The sequence below is a fragment of the Poecilia formosa genome, unplaced genomic scaffold (assembly GCF_000485575.1).
Source record: "Poecilia formosa unplaced genomic scaffold, Poecilia_formosa-5.1.2 Scaffold116, whole genome shotgun sequence".
NCBI classification, from domain to species: Eukaryota; Metazoa; Chordata; class Actinopteri; order Cyprinodontiformes; family Poeciliidae; genus Poecilia; species Poecilia formosa.
Genome location: NW_006800055.1, coordinates 1651995 through 1675532, shown reverse-complemented (window position 1 = coordinate 1675532; position 23538 = coordinate 1651995).

The window sequence follows — 23538 nt, the reverse complement described above, 5'->3', positions numbered from 1 at the left end:
CCAACATCACAAAACAAATTCCAGAATCAGACCAGCTTATCAAAAAACCTTTAGCCATATGTATAAGGAAGGCGGGGAACTGGATACAAAGATGTTATTGGAGAAGGGAAGGAAGTGTCCATATACTTCCGGGGATAAGAGCCAGAACATCCGATTTTGACACTTTTGACTGGTGAACAGAAAGAATTCATTTATGAGTTGGAAAGAAGAAAGATGGATATAGTGTACTGTCAGTATAAGATACCATCTGGGAGCTGGGTGGAAGACTAAGAATGTCTAACATGGGTTTACATCTTTCTGTTGTATTGTGTAAGGGAAGTGAAAAGTTTTAGCACTGAGAGTTGCCTGCAGTGTTGTATTTGAGACGACATTGTGATTGCAGGAGTTTGACAGGTATTTGCACATAAGAGCTAAAATCTAGGTGTGAGAGCTATCTATATATCTATCTATCTGGGAAAGAACAACTCTTTGACAAACTCCTGTTAGCCTTCTCAAAAAAAGAGCGTATTCAGCCAAAGCAATCAGTCAGCAATGTTTCTGTAGATAGGTCAGGAATTTTTCAAGTCCATGGAGAGTCTTTGAGGGGAATATTCAAATCAACTATTAAGTCTCTTTCCTGATCAGCTACATGCAATTCACTGTTGCAGTGTCGGAAAAATTAACACACTGATTAAACTATTGTCTTAAGATTCAAAAAAACATGTTCCGATTTTATTATTGTGGAAATTGTCTAGGGTTAACTTTTTTGGAAACATAAATATGAACAAATTTTTAAAGAAAGAAGATTAAAAGTATGAGATTAAGTACAATTTCTTAATAAATCAAAGTACTTTCAATTTGTCTTTGTGATGACTTGGGAGAAAAGACGAGCTGGTAGCAGGTATGTGACGATCAAGAACGGAAATGTATTTTCTCCAGATCACAATTCCACAAATGCATTTCAAGTTTGGCATCTTTTAATAGTGCAACTATGGCAGGAGTGTGGAGACAAAGTGTACTAATATCATTTTTTAAGAGAAATAGTAGTATGCTGAAATGTTTGAAGTATAGAAATGTAACATCAGCAATAATGTTACTTTATGTTGGTTGCATAAAATTTGCAAGCAGCCAACATTATTGAAAAAAGAGACATTCTTAAAAGAAGGTTGCTATGAGAACCAGGACGAGATGACCCTCGAAGAGTGCAGTGAAGGTCTGACAAGTTGGCTTTAGCAGGCAGAGAATATCCAATAGGGATAAAGTGTGATATCCCAATGAAAAATTATGAATTTCAGGATAGTATGGAATGGTGATGGGGGACGGTATCAAGGCAGTGAGATTGTAGGAGGTGTGCAGAAGGAGTGACTGACTGTTCAAGGTGATGCAGGGATTAGATCAAGGTTCTGCTCTCTGCTCTTTCTTATTTTCATTGTTGACGGACAAGCTCAAGTACAAGATCTGGCAAGGGTCCCTCTGGATTATAAGGCTTGCAGATGACATTGGGAGGCAGCAGGTTGGTACAGACCTTTTCATTGTACAGGAACACTTCAACAAGAGGAGGAAAGAAAACGTGTAAAACAGAATACTTGTTTATGAGTGACAGGAAGGACCGGAAAATGTTCCAAAAGAACCATCAAAGGTCAAAAAAACACATAAGTGACTGCAATTTTCTGGGGGGGATCAGTTTGGGTGATTTTGCAATAAGGGACGTCCTTTCCACTATCTAATATGGTTATTGCACTCATTTTAAGTTCATTATGATTTTTTACCAATACGATTGTTGTCCTTATCTGCTTTCATTGTGGATTTATAGAGAGCAACATACACGAACAGCTAAACAGTATCTTTATGTGAGAATACTGAGTCATATTTAGCAAGATAGTTAGATGTATGACATCTGCATTTTAAACATGCAAACTTTTCAAGGTGACCAAGTGGATCATGTAAAATCATGGGGATCAAATATCTTAAGGCATACAGCTGAGATTTGGAAATAAAACAAACATGGTTTGTTACTCTGCACCTCGTATGTTAGAAGTTAGACTAATCCTGTTGCAGGCCAACCAAAGGCATCCAAAAACAAGAAAAGTTATTTAGTGCCTTCCGTAAATTGTTAATATTTGTGTCTAATTTCCCTTTAATAATCTAGTTATCCCATTAGACAAACTCTGAAGGACCATAAAGTTGGCTGCTATCATTGCAGCTGCAAAATTACACATTGCTGCCTCCATCTTTGACTTCTATCTCAGAATATTACAATCCACATAGTCCCTCCATTATTACTTCTGCACAGCTATGTGACATCAATATCTTTGTCCGTCACATGCAAGTCACTTTGGAGTCATAAACTGCTTGCACAGAAGTCTGATTCCAGTCACATTTGTTTAGTAGTATGAACGACCGAGCAAAAAAATATATATATATGTATATATCAAATTTCAACAAAAAATCAGAATTGAGCATCAAGATCCATTGTGTGAACATAGCCAAACTGAGTTTCACTTTCTGAAAAATGTTTCAACAACATTTTACTTTTTGAGATGTACCTAAAATCCAATCTCATGCTGGAGGATAACAACCAGAATTCAACAAGAGAAAACAGGAGAAGTAAAACAAAATTAGAATGGGCAAATGACTAATAACTGCATTTAAACTTAAACAAGCCATTAGCTTTGAAAAGTCAAAACCTGTGAATAAATCTGTCTTTTATGTGATTTTCTGTTGGGCATTCAGAAACCCATGATCCCTTGAAGGCAAAGGAAAAAAAATACTGCGTCTTTGAACATGTTAGGACTGCTGAGCTGCACAGATAAGGCCTCTCATAATGTGCCATAGTTCCTGAGGTTAGACACAATAAGAAGGTCTTTTTAGATTTGTTGAAAGATTTTGATGGTTATGGGGGAACGTTTTTATTTCATGGAAAGATTGAGATTTAATTTGTGCGAGGGCCCCTCACAGTGGTTGGCTATGTTACGGGATCTTAGTCTGTGTCATGATGAAAGGATCTTTTACTCTTTAATTCTCACCCCCAAAATATTTACATGTTATCTGATGAAACTGAGATGTCAGTTAAGGGGTTTTAACAGGACAATGCTGTATGAGAAAGGGCAAATTCCAGTAGAATAAACATGTATGCTTTGGAAAATCTTGCTTGTATTCATTATCTTCTGCACAGCTGTGTGACATTAAATGTCTTGTTGAAAACATTCAGAGACAGATGGAAAAAGATATTTACAAAAATAAATACCAGTCCCTGACTCCGCATGTCCACTCTGAAGTTAAACACATGGGCCAGTGCTTCCACTGGAATCACTTGTATCACACATGAAGAAACGGTGGAGAAAACCAGTTGCACCTTTGAGTCTTTTCTATGATTTCTTTGGATTTGTTTTTAAACTTTTAAAGGTCTGGTCTCATTTTGAGAAAATGAAAACAAAAGAATGTTTTGATATGGTAAGCTTAATTTGTTAAAGTTTAATAAATGTAAGGAGAGAAAGGCAATGCAAACTGCTGGTTGCAAAGGTAGTCTGCATTTGTAGCAATTCCTGGCTCCGAATTGGGACAGACAGTTGTGTTACCTGTCTGGATATAATTAAAAACAGTTTTACCTTAAAAGGGCTTGGCCATTGCTAGTTTCCCCCCCAAATAAATACATTAAATAAATAAATAAATAAATAAATAAATAAATAAATAAATAAATAAATAAAACCTTGAAATAAATGGTTCATTAACAAACTGAAAAACCTTTCCTATCCAAACGTGCCTTACTGTGAGAGAAAACAAAATCCCATTAGCAACACAAAAGGTGCACAATCCCAACAGCTTGTGGTCATGTTTTTTTATGGCAGTGACGGACAGTTGTAACAGCAGTAGCAAAATTGTTCAGATTAAAGAAATTCACCCTGCAAACCTTCGGCCACTGCTTAATCCTCTCAAGTAAATACCTGACGCTCAATTTTCACCCAGGCCATGCAGTGCTGCTTTGATTGTCAGCACAGGGGTTTAACTTCCTCCGCTGAAGGATATGTGAAGGCAGGGATGCACACATGGCCTCTTCAATGTCCCTCGGCTTTGCAAAGGAGCCTGATTGTGCTGATACAAGATGACAGATTAAAGATGAAGACAGTAAATTCTACTCCTGTCTTTTCTTTGGCAGGAGTTAGACTGGATACATCCTCTATATCACAGTGCAATCATTTCAATCTTAAAATAGAAGTGTAAATAATAAAGGAGAGACTAGCTACTGTAACTAAGGCTATTTAAAATGTATCCCATTTGAAAGTGGATTTATTTATTTGTGTGTGTGTGGCTCAATGTCTGCTGGCACACATTTACTGTTAATTACTTGTCAAATCATGAAGCAATGCAAGGTTTTTTTTTTTTTTTTCTCATTTGTAACACGGCAATGAGAGATTTCCATACCCTCTCCACCATTTCAAAACACAACTCGCATGCATTCATGAAGAAAGAAAGAGAATTTCAAAAGGGTGGAAAATATGAGTGGAACCTTATAACATCACATAAAAACCCTTCTTACTCACCCACTGTGCTTCTCTTGAGACTTTTAAATCCTGCATTCAAACAGGGAAGAAGTGCCACAAGCTTGCGGAGAGAGAAAGCTTTATAAACCCGGGTACAGGAGCAATGCAGGCAAATATTACTCTTCACAGTTGCTGCATTTATCCCCTAATTCCTGATTATTCTGCACTGAGCTGATAGGTGTGCTCAATTTACAACAGAATAGAAGACAGATTTCCTCCCGGAGGGCTCAGCTACAGAATGCATTTCTTCTTCTTTCTATTTTTTAATTAGAGCTTAAACTTTAATGGAAACCACTCAACCATTTGGGGCAGTGGTAGTTATTATCATAGGCTAAGTGTTTTAATAAGAGATCATTTAGCATTTTTAGTTACAGAATCCCAGTGAATGGAGCATCTGAGTGCTGTGCCTTCAGGCAATGTAAATATATGCATGTTCAGAGGAAATATCCTTTGAAATATGCAACTATTTTGACTTCAAAAATATTCCAATATATTTCATCGTCTCAATCGGCAAAACTTTGTACCTTTGCCCATAAATTTCAGACTGTAGTTTGAAATTTACCATGTAGTATTTAAGATTCTGTTGGGTACATGAGACATGATGTAGTTACAATTGTTTGGGTCAGTTTGGATTTCAGAATTAGAACACAACATTATATACGTGGACAAATCTGTTGTCTCGTCTTGTAAAGATGTGTTACGGGCTAAAACATTATTCACTGCAATTTTCACAGATGTTTTTTTTAATACTACATTTTTTGGCAGATTCATTTTATGAGGAAAAATCCCATGTTACGGAGTGACTGCACTGAACAAATCTCAGGAGAGGCACTTTTGGTATCTGTTTGGCTAAGAGGATAGCTATTGTTAGTCTTGTCCCACAACATTTCCTAAGACTGGAGCATACAGAGAGAGTTTTTTTTTTTCTTTGCATAATCTGTTTAGATTGTCCAGAATCTGGTGTGCTGTCTGATGTGCTTGTCTCTTCAGTTAAGCTGAAGGATTTAAGACTGGAAATGACCAAGGAAGAAGATAGATTTTACGTCTGGTGAATAATTTCTGTGCTGACTTGGCCATCTGTTTTGAGTCATTATCCTGCTAAAAGACACACTGATGACCTAATTTCAGTACACACTTTGATTTTGAAATGTTCTGTTGTTTTAGAGTTTAGGAAATCTGACAAGTTTCCTTGGTGTTTTGGGACATGTTCACATCATCACAGCTCCTCCACCAAACTGATCAGTGTGCATGGCTTCTTCTTCGCACATGAATGATTTGGTACATACCATATCAAGCGTTTGTTGCAAAAACTTGAATAAAGCACACGTTCCAGTTCAAGTTGCTCCAGAACTCAGCAAACTCCAGATTTAGGATGGCAAGAGAGAAAAGGAAGTTGTCCTGGCATTACAGCTAAAGACCAAGTTGATAAGTAGAGAGTGGCTAATGACTATGAGGAATTGTAAACCCCAAGATGCCAGTCCTTACACAATGAGCTCAGTGCCTAGTGGACAATGATTAAAATAAGTCATAATAATCAATTACAAATAACATTTTCTAGAAACACTTCAGAACAGTAAAGTATTGAAATTAAAGGTTGAAGGTTAGTGTGGAATGATGCTACTGCAATAAATGGAATTTTATTCAAGTGTTTACCATAGGTACCAATGAAATGTTCCCCATCTGTGAGCTTCTTTTGATTTTTTTCATTTTATTGTTGATTCAATCTGTAGATGGGCTTGGTCACTGAGATAGGTGTATTCCTTGTGTGTTAATATTTTTATAGGTCTTTTAAAGGGAAGTAAAAAGCCCCAAAAATTGACTTTTTGGAGCTTTATGTCATGTTATAACGTTTCTCCCTCATTAAAAACATACCCGGAGTATTGTTTTGATTTTTTCATGCATGTTTAAGGAATTCTTGAATCTTTCCTGGCAGCCATTTGTAGGTGCCTAAAGGGTTGCTCCCACAAAGCGCTGCATGGATTGTTGAGCTGATGCACTGAAGGTAGAGTTTTGGAAAGAGCAGGAGCTTTTTCATGAAACAGGGGCCCAATTTCAAGGTGTCAGATTATTAAGTCAAATTTCTTTTAAGTCATGTTTGATGTACACAGGATTTTCTGTAACAACTGAAGGTAACATAGTTACTAGGTTTTCCTCTAAAATGGTACTATGTGACTGGGAAATAAATGATACCCCTTTATAATATGGATAGTGTGTAAAATAGCAGATACAATTAGGAAACAGTATTCTATTTAGACTAAAATAACTCAAACACTTTCTACAAATATAATTTTGTCCGATGCAGGACAAAATACAGTTGTCCTTAATTTCCATCTGATTTTGGTTGAGATACATGGTGCAGATATGCAATAAATAGAAAATGAGAGTGATTGTGTAGAAAATAAAGCACTTTTATCAACAAGGACATATTCTTCATTCTGCTAATTGAAGAAGAAAAAAAATAGATCAATAAACATCACCTTCCCACATCATTCTGGCATGCACTGACAGTAGAGCAGGAGACTAGAGAGCACAAATAGATCTTTTATCAGTAACAAGGCTTTGCGTGTTTACAACACAGCCCTTATCTTTCAAACACCAATCTGTCCTGGTGCAAGAATCCAATTATGTTCCTTATTTTAACCCCTTTAGAGAATTAACCCCACACCAATACCCTTTGAACAAATAAAAGTGGGCGAGGAACCCGCTGCCAGTGTTAAATGAGGAAATAAATAATGGATGGTGGCTTTGCCTCTCCCCCTCTGTACACCACTGATCCTCCCCACCTGGAGGGCTTCTAAATAAGATCCTGCACTGGCTGAGCACAGTGAACACAGTTCATTGATCCCAACCCAGTGGTAAAGCCTCTTCCCTCAGGTGTGCATATGACGGGCTGAAAAGACCATGTCTTGAAAAAACAAAAAGAAAAATCTAAACAGAGGTACACAAAAAAGGCTGAATAACTCTGGGAGGAGTAATGTAGATCAAAAGAGTCAGCTTGGAAGTGTGTGTTAGGGAGCATCAGGCTGGGTGTATATTCCAGAGTTTCAATAAAGTGGCATGGTCTCAAGAGCTGCCTAATAATTGGATTTTTGCAGTTGACATAATGCTTGTTTGATGGGTGCCGGTCTCAAAGAACAGATTTTCAAAGAGGACTGTGGTGGAAAAACTGGGAACACACAGCCCACTGTGCACATTTACAGACAACCTCCAGGCACTCAAATTACACCACTGAGCAATTTCAAATGAGAGTAAATATGCGTGTTCAAAAAGCCACATTAATGTAGTGATATTTGGTTCTCCATAATGAAGCAAAATTATTTTACTGAACCCATGTCAAGCATATGATTTTAAGCACAACCCACTGAATGAGAACCACTTTTTCTTGGATTCACAGAATCTCAGTTGTAGATGAGTTAGCCAGTTGTAGATGACAGTTTAAAGGGCTTATAAAAATATTATGTCAAATATGACTTAAAGGGAATTAGACTTCTTAATTTAAAGGACTGAAATTGGGCCTCTGTCAGAGTCAGGAGGAGGTTCAACAACAACTGAAAACATTTATTTATTTTTTTTTGAAAATTGTATGTTTTATTTAGAATTAATTACCCAATCGATGTTCACATAATCACAGTACAACATTTTGACTTTTTTGAATACTGGACCTAAAAATGAACCAAAATATAAAAAAAACTAAAACTGCTACACCTAATGCAAACTAAACTAAAACTAAAGAATGTTTAACTCTGTTTAAGGAATGTTTAATAGTATCTAATACAAATTAGAAAATACACTATAAAAACTAATTTGAACTAACTGAATTAGACAAACTAAAAGTCAAAAAAATAAAACTAAACTATGAAAATAAACAAAACTTTTGTAACCCTGCCGAGGAGAAGCTTTGTCCTCGAAGGGGTCGCTTTGCCCCACCAGGCATTTTGTAGAGCTAAATGGCTCGCAGAGGAGATTATAGGATTTCTCAAATGTGCCTGAAAGAATCAAAGCAACACTCCAGGTATGCTTTTGATGAGGAAATAACATTACAGCATTATGTAAAGCTCAAAAAGTGAACTTTAAAGAATACTGCCCCTCTAAAAGTCAAGCAACATCACTAGCTGATAAATAATTGATGACATCTGTTAAACATCAACTAGAATTTAGCTAAACTATAGTGTTTAATGTTTTAAAATTCACTTTTTTGTTGATGAAGATTAGTAGTCTCCAATGTGTGGGCGTGCAACTGCTGGAAATATATTCAAGATCTCTATTTCACCATTGCATTCAGTGGAGTCAGGACATTAAAAATTTACCCACACTGGTCAATGAGCCAACATGTTACTTACGCATTGCACAACTACAGAAAATTTGCTTACATTCATGAGTTTCTATTTCTTTTAAAGGTTTTGTTGGCTCTATTGGCCTTTATTTGAAAGGAAAGAGAGGAATGAGAGAAGGGGAAGACATGCGGCAAATGTCACCAGGCCGAGAATCAAACCTGCGACTATCGCCACGAGGACTACGGCCTCCGTGCGTGGGTCATGCTTTGCCCCTGCGCCACCACAGCACTCCTAGTTTCTATTTCTTTTAGCATAAAATTCTACAAGTAAGAAGCAGAAAGCACTGTTACTCATATTCATGCACTGATGAGATTTGCTCATCCCTCACTGATGATTCCACTATTGTGTTTTTATTAAATCTTCGGTCTTTTAATCTGTAGAAAACTTTTGAAATGGATCTACATCTGAGGAAATAAAGTTGTTTTTGTTGAACATCACGTTCTTTCATATCTATCGAATATGTATGTATTGTAATGTAGGGTGTACAATTTTGTTCCATTTCACTGGGACGGGATAGCTCACATTATGCATGTATCTCTTTTTTCTGTTTAAAGTTCAAAGTCCAATGTTCCTGTCGATGAGTCATTGTTGTTCTCTGCATTAATCTGAAAGATTACTGCAAAAGGCTAAAAGACATCAAAACCCTAAAATGCCGTCCTGGGACAGTTTGCAGCTTCTGACATTCTCAAAAAGAGACTGTGCATCATCCTTTCATTGGTGCATCATCCTTTCATTGGAGGTGTGCAAGAAGAAAAAAATAATGTCTCAAAGAGTGTTTGCCATTGAAAGCACAAAGACTCAAATGTCCTCATGGATCCATTGATCCATGAGGACTAATGGATCCATTTTGACGTACAAACATTTTGAGGTGACAGATCAGAACATTCCTGGAAAAGGTCACCATCACTGAATCCACCACCATTCCTATTGTGCGTTGGAGCATGCCTAGGAAAATGTGACAATCTTCACAAAAGAAACAAAACTGAAGCATATGTTTTCATGTTTAAACAAGGGGACATTCTGTTGTATAAGAGCATCTAAATCACTTTTTCTGGACACAAAATCATGAGATTAGACACTGAACTTTAATGAAGGACTGAACGTATCATAACATGTGTCCATATTTTTTCACATTAACCTTCCACAGTACAAAATAAAATTAAAACAGACATGAACTGGATCCAATTTGGCTTTTTAAGCATTTGTCTTACTGAGCCCGAATCAACAAGAACAATAACACTGATTAGGGGAAAGGCACAAAAATATTTACACATATTTAATATAAATAGAGACTACTCAGGCCTCAGCCTGTAGAATTGCTTAATGGTACTTCTCGGGACGATGGCGGCAACATTGGTAGGAGATTGTCCAGCAATTGTGTTTCTGGTTCAATTCCTGCTTGTCCACCTCTGTCGCCACCCTGGGCAACACACTTTACCCACGTTGCCTGCTGGTAGTGGTCAGAGGGCAGCTGTGGGTCCTGTGTGGTTCCTTTCCAGTATCTTTGTGTGATTGTGTGGTTAATTGGTTGATTGCTTGTGGCTTGCGGTTAAACTTGCCCGGGAGGGAAAGTTTTTCTTGGGATTACATGACAACTATTTAGTATTAAAAGTAGTTGCCATATGCTGGACTAAAATGATTGATTTTTCACTCCAGTTGCCTTTGAGGCATGCTATTTAGTTTCTGTGGGGTGGATGGTCAGACGGTCATCTGGATCTTCTAATTTCCACATATCTTTTTATACATGTTTATAAAGTACAAATCTGCACTGTGAAATAAAATCATACAACCCATTTTGTATTACCGGTTGTTCTTAAACTTTTTCATCCTTGTATTGGGATGCAATATGTGCCACGGTTGCTATTGGATAACTCACATCTGCAAAACTGAGACAGCTGTGCTGCCTCCCAAAGGATTCCCTTGTGGCTGTGCGAGGCTGGATGTTGGTGATGTTGTTGCAGACAGTAAAATTGAAACAGCTTTAGTTAAGTGTGTGTGGTTGGAATCAAATCGTGCATGCTGGATTCGACAGCTTTGTAATTCCATATATTTGTCTTTAAGAAAGTGCATCTTAATTTAGTGTTTGACAATTCCGTGTAGCCAGTAATGATTGATTGTTTACTTAAGCTTTTTGCTGTTTTTGAATAGGAAACATTCTGTACCTTACACTAATGTGAACTAAATGAAATGGGACTGCAGCTGTCTGTGATCACTGCAAGTTTCATTTTCAGTGTGACAGTCGATTGGATATGGCAACATTTACACAATGCAATCAGCCTCAAAAATATATGACTGTGGACAGTTTGTTTGCTGAAAAAGCCCTGATATACCTTAATGACACGCAACAACACATATTTTATAGAGTTAGCTTGTACAAAATTCCCAATCGAAAAGTTTGAGTATTTCTAAATGTCGTCACCGTTGCTCGTCTCCCTGTCAGCTAACAGGATGACAGTCCCTAAGGGAAATCTCCAAACTTCTGCAGATGGCAAGTCCACCCCCAACTGTCTTCATTTTCTTTGACAGGAGTAGAAGACAACACCACAGGTAAGAGTGAAAAAATGAGTAAAATAAGTAATGATTATTCCTGCAAGGCTGATAGAGCCTGATCAGATTTGGAGGCAGTGTTTCTTTCAAGTGAGTGGCTGGTCGTTGTTTTACAAGAGAACAGTTAATGATGGGGAGTTGGTGATGTTCTGCAGCACACCAAACCCTGCAGCTATAGCCAGAGAGAGACATAAATTCATCAAAACATTCCCACACATGGCTTCCCTTACTCACACACACCATTACCTCTATATCCTCCAAGCAACGATTGGGTTGCATAGACTTGGACTCTAATTTAATGTAATTTCATTTATCATTCTGGATTAGATTTCATGTTGCTACTCAATAATTTAAATCCCTTGGAAAGCTCTCTTAGCTTTCATCTAGGATTCAGGGAACAAAAAGAAAAGAGTTCTGGAGGTAGAGGCCAGTGCAGTAACTTTGATTTACTTGTAGGCAACATGTAGAAACAGGACAATTCGAGTATCGTTTCACAAAATCTGCCAGTCCCTAGTGGCTAGCATAAAGAAGCAACCAGTTTTATTTTTTAATGACTTTAATGATATCTGAATGACATTCAAACTCAAACAAAGGTTCATGAAGATTTGATTCATCTGATGCCTTCAATGAGTTTAACTTGTCATTTCTCTCTTTGAGCACTGACAACTGACCACCTATTCCCATCATTTTTCACAAAACCTCTAAGACTGTAGCATACAATGATAAACTTTGACAACCAATGTTGGAGGTAAAGGGGGCTCAGTTCTTCCAGGTACGGAGTGTTTCTCTTCAGGACAATTTGCGGCTGCCTATTGGTCCATTGGTGACAAACCCACTGGATTGATTGTCAGGGGTCATAATGTCAATTGTATGTGCCTGGGAGCAGTAGGAAATCAGGAATGGGGGCAAATACTTTTTCACATAACCGTTGTTTAGTGCAGTAAGAGATAATCATGTGCAGAGAAAATATTGTTCTTAAATGAAGTATTTTGCTTTGAATGATGCTTATGACTTATGTGCAAATTTCTCTCTTAATTCCAATATTTTCTGCAAACCATTAAGAATACATATTGACATGCACATTATTCTTATTTGTTGCTTAAAGCACTTTGTATTGCCTTGTTGCTGAAAATGTGCTATAAAAATAAAATTACCTTAACTAATTACCTTACCTTAATTTTTGATTACTATGATCATCTTTGTAATTGATTTAGTGATTTTGCCAGTGTTGTAAACTATTCATTCACAATAAAACTGCAAAATATGTATTTACACAAACATATGAGCTTCAACAAATGTATAAAATTCATATTAAAGTAAAAAGTTACAATTAAAATCTTACGTTTATTTAATTGGAATTTATACATATGAGCCTTGTTTGTCAGAATGATGTACCTTTTGGAGATATTAGCGTTTTGGCAGGTTTTAAACATGCATGTATGTCATAACTGAGCTCATCACCGACTGCTGTTTGAAATAAATCTATTTCTATTGTTTAATTGTGGAAATTATTTGTGTGTGGGTGCTATACAAATAAATCAAGTTGAACTGATTTGACCAGCAAGTGTAAAACAATTTGCTTTTAAATGGTTGTGCAAACTATCAGCAGAAGACAATTTAAAAGTGATGAGCCAAGATACTGGTGAGTGGGTTATATGGTGCACCACCCAGTGTAAACAGCGCAATGTTCTTAGTTTTAAAATGAAGTTTTACGTTGGATCTATGAAATCCAGTTCCATCCATTCAATCAATCAATCAAATTTTATTTGTATAGCACATTTCAGCAGTAAGGCATTTCAAAGTGCTTTACATCATTAAACACAAAAACACAGACTCATGCAACATTGAATAAACAATCAAAATCATTACATTTCCTGCTGAGTCGAAGCTCTGCCCTTCAAATTGCCTGACAAAAAAAAAAAAAAAAAAAAAATGTGGGTTATGGCCTCAGATGCACCACCAAAACAAAAGAATTAGACACCAGTCCTTAAATTCTAAAGCTTTAGCCTTAGCAGTATGTAAAAAGTATGCAAGGCATCAAAAAGATGCACTTAACTGATTTTATGTTTATATCAAACAACCCTCCTAGAATAATTTGATGTCATTAGCAACAAGGGCAAATTAACCCTGTAATGCTGCTGCAAAACAAGCAACTTTTCTGTGCTATTTACTGCAAAACCGCTGCCTTCTGTGAAATGTCAGCATGTCCTCATAGATGTCTGACTTTTTTCAGGATAAGGCTTGATCCAGAGATAAAGTCTCTTTCCTTATCGGTCATGACAGTTCTTGCTTGTTCTGCCGCACATAAAATGCAGGCACATGCCAGGCTGCTCACAGGACACCCTGCTGGCATCAATGGCAGCAGGATTTTTGGTGTGGGATTTTCCTGTTCTCGAGCTTTTGAGCAACGATCCCTGATGCAAAGCTGTCTTGTTTGACAAGTGTGTATGAGTAATACAGTTTTTGTGTTGTTCTGTACCTGTTTATGAGTACAAAATGTGTGTCTGTCAGCCTTGATGACTTTGGAGAGTTATCTCAAATCAAGAGCATGAGTGCACTAGAGTACCCTCCACTACTCAATCTTCTCTTCTCATTTTTTCCTTCTACCCATCCATCCTTCCAACCATCTATCTATCCACATAGCACTCATTCACCCCTCTCTAACTCCCCTTATCCTTCATCCACAGCACAGAGTTAAGGCTCCTGGGGAGATTACGTCTCCCTGTCAGCCTCTCTGGCATGATAGGTTGGAGAAGTGTTTTTTTTTTTTCTTTTTTATCCCTCTACACGTGGAAGCTGTCATGATTGCCATTCATCTCTAGTTGTGATTCTTGCACAGTGTGCAGATTTTGCAGGGGAGTCATTTAAAAGTCTTTTTTTCCCCTTTTGATACGGAAGCAAAGGTATGCTGACAGCAAAAACGGCTGAGGTATGGTGGTTAACAGTCAATGCATCTGTAGCTTTAAACAAAAACACCCTACTGTCTACAACATGAGTCCCGCCCCCAAAAAACGTTTCTTATTGCCTAGTCATAATGTTAAATAGTATTAGGATGAAATCTATGTAAAGATGGGGTAAGAAACAATTATTATATTTCAAATCCAGTCATTTGTTGTTATAGTTTTTCTTTGTACACCATTCATGAGATGGATGACTGAATCAAGGTTTCAATCCAAGGCAACATTGTGAGAAGTAACACAGCACGCCACTACATGTACGAAAAAGACAGACCCTCAAAAAACTCTCAACTTTGCTTTTTCTGAAATATGTCCAGTTTGGCGAATGCATTGAGGCCAGATTACCCACTAGCATGCTGATGAAGAACTTAAAAGGGCACTAATAAGGGTCAACAATTCATCTTTAACTGTGATCATAATGTAAAATTTAAAGGTATATATAAATATGCGTTCATACTATTTTGTACACCTGATCTGACTTCAGAGGAGACAGTTTCCCACTAGTCATGAACCATGCTGTATGTCACTGCTGCTATCTTTACAACTTCTCAGCAGAAAATACACATTCAAGCTGTGAGAGTACAACAAAGTTGTTTGTAAAACTTCATTAAGAAATAATTTTAATAATCCCAATTCAAGGTTTTTATTTTACAAAATGTTTGTACTGTAGCTAGTTGTCTGTCAGAAAGCATGCATTCTTTTAACCAACTGATAACAGTCTGTTTTCTTTCCTTGAGAAGCTTAAGTAACAGCTCTGCACCATGACTTAAATTTTTTGGAAATGTTAAAACTTTCTTGACACCTACCTGCTAAAGTTCAACATTGAGAGAAGTCTTTCTTTTAAAGCACCCACCGCTCTGACATCTGTCTCCTCTGACTGAATATACTGCTTTCTCTAACGAGGTTATTCTGCTCCAAAATGATGCCTCTCACTTTTCATACTGTGCAACCGAAACTGAGCAGGTACAGTAGAGAGCTGTCACGTCTGCTCACACATTAAGCAACTTTTTTTTTCTCCCATGGGTCCTCTTTAAGAAAATTTATTGACATAGATGAAGAGTCACTGCACATTTAAATATGTAACTGGATTAAGTTATAGAGTCTCATTGAAAGCTCAGACAAGTGCTAAAGCATACTTTTTTTTTTCTTTTTTTTTAGGCTGGCTTGGCAAAGTGAAACTTGAGAAAAAAAAGAACAGCTTGCTTCACTTATTGTGTGAATGCACACACTTGGGAAGCAACAAACCCTGATTTTGGAAGACAGAAAGTTCTCAGAAATCCTAGATAGTTAATGCCAAAAATTGTGCTAATGAACCATTGAGCATTCTGAATTTATGCTGCAGTGTGTAAAAGTGCAAAACGGGAACATATATCTCATTTCATTCGTTACGGCATTCCTTCCATTTTCCTACCACTTTCACACTGTCACTGTAAATTTTGTCAAGAAAAAAAAAAAATCAGAGCAATTTTTGCTGATAGGTGTTCTTTCCCATCAACATCTAGTGAGCGCTCTAAATTCTTGACTCGGAAGCACCTGCAATGTCTGCATGAGTCACTCTCATTTCCCTCTTTGCTCTGAGACAAACTATTGCAACACACGAGAAGTTTCTCATGAAGTGAAACTTTGAACGATGTCTAACTCAGTTTTGACAGGATCATTTACAGTCATTTTTTTTAAGAAAAGTTCAAAGTGGAAGATAGATAGATAGATAGATAAGGGAAGGGAGTGAAACAGTGCAAGAAGCTTACTGGCAGTGATGGTGGTACCAGATGGGAGAGGGAAGAGCTGCCCAGGAGAAGAGCCAGTAAGCACAGACAAGTGGTGCCAGCCCAACTGTGTATAACAGGAGGTCCAGCTATTTAATCAAACCCAACAGTGAAACCACACCAGTGCCAGATGCAATTCAAATCCTCTCATAACCCGAATGCTAATTAGTTTTATATAGGTGTCCCAGCATACCCCTTGTCAAAGATATTAGAGTAGCTGGTCCTTATTTTATTTTGTGTAATAAACTGGCTCCATGTGGTCTTTGAAACCACGCGGAGAAAGGAGATATGTCAGATATAATTTTGAAAAGATCCAGACAAAAGTTGTCGAGGCATGCTAAGAGCAATAAAAAGTTCCTTCAGGGCGCCAGATATTACTCAGTAGGTGGTTAGAATCTTTCACTTAATCCAGAACTAGCTTGCAGCTGGCCATTCCTGCTGCTCTGTGTGTGAGATTAAGCTACCAATACAGTTTCAGCCACCCACACACCCTGCAGAGGAAAAAAATAAATAAAATAAAATAAATAATGCTAACTAATAAGAAAAAAATGCACTGAAGATATCCTCTAGACCTAGCTGGTGAAATGTTCCAGAACTGCCCTGTGGGGGATAAGGAGACAATCCAGCAGAGGAAGAGGCATGCAGTTTGAGCAAGAAATACCTGAAAAACACCTTGATTAAATTCAGAGGTGAGAGATTTTCATCAGCGTGATGCTGCTCAGCGGGGGTGTCGGTGTAATAGTAAGAACCGGGAGTCTCTCCTGTTGACAGAGAGGACACGCTGCTTGTCAGCAAAGTCATCTTTTCTCTGCACAACATCTGCGCTGATTTTGTGCAGCACTGTAAGCAGGTCATTAATCTAAAGCAGGACCACTCCTTATCGCACAGAGCGACAGGCGCTCTCACACTGTGTACACGGAGTGAAAAATAGATGCTTGTTTTTTTCCCATTGACTGTACTTGTCTGTGTCTTTTCCTTGTCCACCTTATCCTTATTAATGGCTCCACTTCATGTCTATGCAAGGTCATTTGAGCTGGCATGGCTTGCTCTCTCTTGAGCGTTCTAACTTCCAAATACTTCCTCCAGAAACTGCACCACACTTCTTGACCCCGTTTTTCTTAGGACCGGCAGCCCCGGTGTTGGGTCGATGCACAGTGGTGCTGATGCTGTGGCATTTCCACAAGGAGATGGATGTTGTGGGGTCTATAAGGCAACATGGTGACATTTACATAAGGAAGAATGGATGCTGTTGGGCCAGAGGGAAAGAAAAGGAGGTGAGAGAGGAGCAGCCGCCTGGTGTTATCACCCCCGTCCACACTGATGCTCCTTGACAGTCATTTTGCCCCTCCTGCCATGGAACAGAGATGGTACAAGCAATATTTTTCTTAACACCATCTGCAGTTCTAGCTTGCATAAAAAGCAAGGTGCTGACATAAGTCATAGGATTTCACTGAACCTTGGATGGAGGTTAATGAATAGATTTGAAAAAAAAAAAAAAAAAAAGTTTTCATATTTTGCATCAATTTGAAGGGAGAGATGATTGAGACCCAAACCTCCCCATCTGCCTGCCATCATAGTCAAAGCAGGTGTTTATGAAAAAGGACAGGATGTGCAGAGGGAGTGAACTGTACCAAACCAGAAGCTGAGCCAGCCAATCTTGAAGTTTTTCAATCAAAATGAACACATTTCATATTATGGCAGCATACTGAATAGAGGCAAAGGTGTACTGCCCCTAGAACATGTTTCATAACTCAAGAAATTATTAATAAGATGCACTGTAATGTTGGAGTAACCTTCTGCTGAATATTCTAGATTGATGTATTTTTGTTAAAAGAAAAAGATTCTGAGTAAAACAAGTGTTATGTATTTATTTATTTGAAAATGTAATTGTCATCTCAGAAAATGTTGATGTTGAAGTTTTCAGAGCTTATTACTTTCAAAATTATGAAAAGTAAATTTGCTTATGGTAATCAAGCTATCCATCAAACACAGTTTTTGATTTCACAGGTTTTTATAATTCAGACTTTGTGTTATTTACCAGGTTTAAGCTGAATCTTTAATTACTAAGCTGCAAATTCGGTTGGATCGCAATCATCATTTCAATTTTAAATTGAGCAAATCACAATAGGTGTGGAGTTGACTGGTCCATTCAAGCACACAAATATGCTTTGATCAAATCCATTGTCTTGGAGTTCCTGAATGAAATGGATAAATATCTACTTTTAAGGTGAGCCACCCCAGTCTTAAGTCTGCCACACTCTCAGACACATCTTCCAGTATTGCCCCGTATTTAGCTTCACCCATTTTTTTTTATAAACTCTGTCCACTTGCATGCTCCTCCAAAAAGACTGAAACCATCCTATTTTACATTGTGGATGGGTTCGATGGTGCAGTGTTTTTCCCCACAAATAGCATTTTCCACAAAGCCCAAAAAGTTAAGATTTCTCAACAGCCGCGGTTCCAGACCTTCTGTACAAAGTAAAACATAGGACAGCCACACTACCTACAATTATATGCTTCTTTGCAATGCTCAGTCTCCGAAAATCTACAGTAAATACATTAATGTTTGTATTTGAAGCATGAATAGATGTGGAAAAGTTTAAGGGATCAACTAATTTGCAAAACAGTGTTGCACACCAAACAATGGAAACGACTAATGGAGATTGGCAATGCTCACATGTTGCTTTAATTTATTGGAATAGTATATTTGAAAATTCTGTACTTTTTTTCTGTCTAACATGTTTTGTTTCTTTTGGGTTTTTTTACTGGATGCCTCTGAAGATGATGTTGATTGAATATAAAGGAATCAAATTACCACTTGAGATGAGTTAAGGTGCAAGTTTTATTTAAAAGAAAGGAAAGAAAAATATTTGAAGACTTCACAATGGAGAAATCTATTGTATAATTTTACGTTATTTATTTGGCACATTCTGTTTTGACCAAGACAGCTGGTGTTTTTTGTAAAACCTATTTTCGATTTCTGAATTATAAATATATGGCATTTCACTTATAATTACCAACTTGAGAAACATTCAGGTGTTGCAAATTATAACATTATTATCCGTTTTTTACTTGACTGATTATAACATCACCAGTGTCTTAATAAGTCCTTTTAAGTGTTACATCCAGTGGGAGAAGATGTATCCCAATAACAGAGTGGCTTGTGCAATCTACCATGGCATTCTAATTAGTTCACAATCTTATAATGTACTTGTTTCCCAAGCTGAGGCTTTAACACATCACTAGGTCCAGTTGGTTGTGTTTTTTTTTTTTTCCATCTCAGAAAAGTCTCATCAGCTCCATATTCCACTAAGCTTATAAAGCGTCACATTAGGGAGTTGTTCTCTGCTGAAATAATAATAAAAGAAACCCTCCTCTTTGCCAGCAAATTTCCATATTTGCTGGTCTGCTGGTTGGGAAACTGCTTGTATTGTTTCTGAACTGGACAGTCAATGTTGATTGCAGCAGAAGGCTGAAGTTTAGTTCCAGCAGTTACCTGGCTGTGATAACAATGGTGAATGGTGCTGTATGTGTCTGCTGTGCCCATCTGTTTAATGCCCATCATAACTCTTTTCTTTTTATAGTCCTTCATTTTCTTTTTTTTTTTTTCTTCTTTTTACTAACACAGCAAAGTGTAACCATTGAGAACAAGATGGAGAATCTTACCTAGACAACCTAAATCCTAATTTTAGTACTAAGTTGAAATGTTTGATAGACATATATTTACTTATTATTGTTCTCAATAACAAATTGATGGAATCTGTGGCGTGAAATTTGTTACACTTGAGGTTAGATTTAAATAATTTCAACTTGCACGACCAAATGTATTACAGGCCTCACATTTGTCCCTTGAGTTTTTAAAATGTTGTGTTACAACCACAAACTTATGTTAAGTATTTTTCTAAATATCCTACAAATAAGATAAAAAGTATGAAAGCATGGGAAGCTGCAGAGGTTTACATAGCTCACAATTCACCAATCTGGCCTTTATGCCAGAGTGGAAAGATGAAAGTTATTGTTGAAGAAAAGTCATTTTGCCACAAGCCATATAGGGGAAAACGCAGAAGTGATTATAACATAAGTGGAACAAGGTGCTTTGTCAGATAAAAACATTGTGCACAGTGAGCAAAATACTACATTCAGCACAAAACTGACTTTGCAAAATATCGTCTTGTGCCTGAAACATGGTGGCAGCATCATGGTGTTGAGTCGCTTTTCATTTGCAGGAATATGGAAGATGGTTAATGAACAAATACAAGGAGATAAATATTGGGCACCTCTGAAAAAGATGTTGGAGGACAACAACCCAAAATATATAAGATATATTATGGAATGGTTAAGCTCAACAGTATGTTCTTGAGACTGAACAGTACAAAGTCCAGACTTAAACTGAACTGAGAAACTGTGGCAAGACTTTTTAAATAATGTTCATGGGAACTCTGTCTCCAATCTGGCTCAGCATGAGCAACATTGTAAGGAAGATGTAACTGCAGGGAAAGGTGATTCTCCAAAGTATTGACTTAGAGAAGCTAAATAAAAATATTTTCAGATTATTACCAGTAGTATAAAAAACATTCTCCTCCTTCCAGGTCATATTTATACACTAATTGTTGGCTGTCCGTTATACTCAATCCCAATTAAATGCATTCCATTTTGTAACTGTTTTTTTGTTCTATTTATTTCTTACTTTCCTTGATTGTTTCAGAATGCAACCGATTGGACACATTTTATGTTATTAGTCCCATCTCAAAAGAAAGGCAAGATGCAGATGTTTGTGTTCAAAGTTGTAAAACACCTTCCTTTAGATCTTAAAGTGGTTGGTAAATAGAGATATGAGAGCAAAAAAAAAAAACAACGGGAAAGAAGTGTTAGATGAGTAAATAAAAACTAACAATTGCACTTCTGATTAAACGTCTGGACCTGGTTGAATAAGAGTCTATCTGAACAATCAAATGCAGAGGCAGCATGAGGTACCAACTTAAGATAAAACCGTACCAAACAATCTTCTCTGCACAGCTGGATTTCATGCTGCATTCTACAAAGAAAGACGAAAGATGTGCTTTTAAGCCTTCCTGGCTGGAAGTTGCTCATGTTCTTAGAAATCCTAAACCCATTTTCATGTTGTAGCTACAATAAAATTATTCTGTTTAACCGTCTGTGGTATACAAATAAATCAGTGACAAAACTAAACATCTGCAAACTTCCCTAAAACACATATAAGTGGCTCCATTTAAAAACATTTCTTTCTGTCATTTGACATGAAACATCTGCAAGTCATGTGATGCATGACAGAGTTATCAATCCCTCTCCCTCACTCTCTGGAGAGGATCTGTGCCCTGAAGACAAACTGCAGTGATGAATCTCAGTAATTGTCTCCCTTCCTCGCAACTGTGAAGGTGGGGGCTCTGTTCTCAAGGCAAGTAAACCACAGCTGTTTGGATAAATGCAGCACTGGTTTTCAAAATCCAGAGCAGAAGAACAGCGGTCCCATGTGAGCTCTTACGCCTGTGCTTCTGACAGGTGAACTTAAAGTATTCCTGTTGCAGATTTTTGCAGCAAGTGAGCCAAAGGGTCTTTAGCAGCCTTTTCAAATATTGCTTCTTGATATAAAAATAACTCATGGAATCACACAAGAAATTGAAAAAGAGTGAACACTGTAGTTTCTTTTATGTTTTTATTTGTCACAGCATGCAGACAAGGTTGCACCTGCACAGCACAATGAAAAGTTGTTTCACGTTGTTCTACTGAACTATCGCTGCGTGCATGATACATACTAATGTGACTAAGAAAACTGTTAAGAGGCTTGTTTACATGGAAATAAACAATGCAAGACTTATACTGAAAACCAGTCAGCTTATAAATGTTCAAAATGCATGATGCATGATAAAATGTAAGCAACATAAATTGACAATATGTAGATTTTTTTTTCACTACAGTATTATCACTTGAATCAATTCTAATTGCACTTTAGGGACCTGAAACCATACCTTATCTTGTGGATTACTCCTCAATGTGTGTATTAAATCAATATAATCAGCAACAAGCAGACATGCAGCAGTTATAATCTACCTGGGCCACATGAATTGCATTGAAGTCACATAGAAATGCAGATAGAGAGTGAGTGTAGAGGGTCCTCTGCATCACAAAAGAGATAGTCTATCAGAAGCTATCAGCCTTGCGTGATGAGCTCCTGGTGTGTGGAGCTAATGGGTGCCGTGGTGCCAGGGTCTTTTCATTCCTCATTTCACTTAAAAGCTTGATGCAAGTTGCCTCATCACAATGAAGTTTGGATTTCATTCCTACTTCTGCACCTTTCCAATCCATCTCCCTCACCATCAACCACATGTCCTGAATAACTTTTTTGTGAATAAAACATCTCTATAGCACATTTTATGATACATTATTGTGCTTATAAAAGTGTTTTCTTTTTTTTTTTTTTTTTAAGTCCATATTGCATTAAAGTTACATTGCAAAAACCAAACTGTAAAAGAGTTTTAATATGTCCATATAATAGAAAGAAACAGAATGCTCTTGGCTGTTTAACTTGATGTCCTTCTCACTTTGGAAGCTTCTGTGTGGGGATCTTATCTGCTTTTATTTGCTATGATTAAAGATGGATTGTGAGAACCAATGATCTTGCTTCACACTAGTATTAGTGTGGTAAAAACCAGTACCTTGTTCTACACTTTGCTTCATACAGAGAGTCTGGACCCTCAGCTATTGACAAATAATTGCTTGCTAAAGATATGGACTCTATTGAAGTTTTAAATTTTACCCAATTGAAAATGTTTGGCTGTGGTGCGTGTAATGAGATGTATGAAGGTTACCAGCATTGTGCTGTAAACAACCACCTCCCGCTGCTAAAAGACGAGCGCCAAGCTGAATGGATTGGCTGTTAATGTTAATTCAATACTGAAAGAGTTGCCAACAGGCCTGAATGGCTTTGTTCACTTCCTACTGCCATTGACAATCTGCAGCATACATGGAGCACAATTCTAAAACAGTACAGAAAATGAACATCATTCTTTTTTTGCAGATTGGCCCAGTTGAAATTTAAAATCAGTTTGTTACACATGTGTAGCAAACAATACAATGCAATGCAGCACATTAAAAAAATGAAACCAAAACAAAAGACTCCCACCTGTTGCTAAATTCAAAATTTTATTACATTGCTATATCATTTATATATCCAGACGTTGGCTATGTTTGCTTATGCTGGGTTTCTTTTTTTTTTTTTTTATTGTATTATTATTATTATTATAAGAAAATCCAACCAAATATCCAGTCAGCGCTTTCCACTTTGTGAAATGCATCAAAAACTTTTGCTTTATTTTAATTGGCTGCAACCTATAACCATTAAACTGAAACTTAACTGATGAAATATATCTGTGTTACAATACACGATATAAATTTT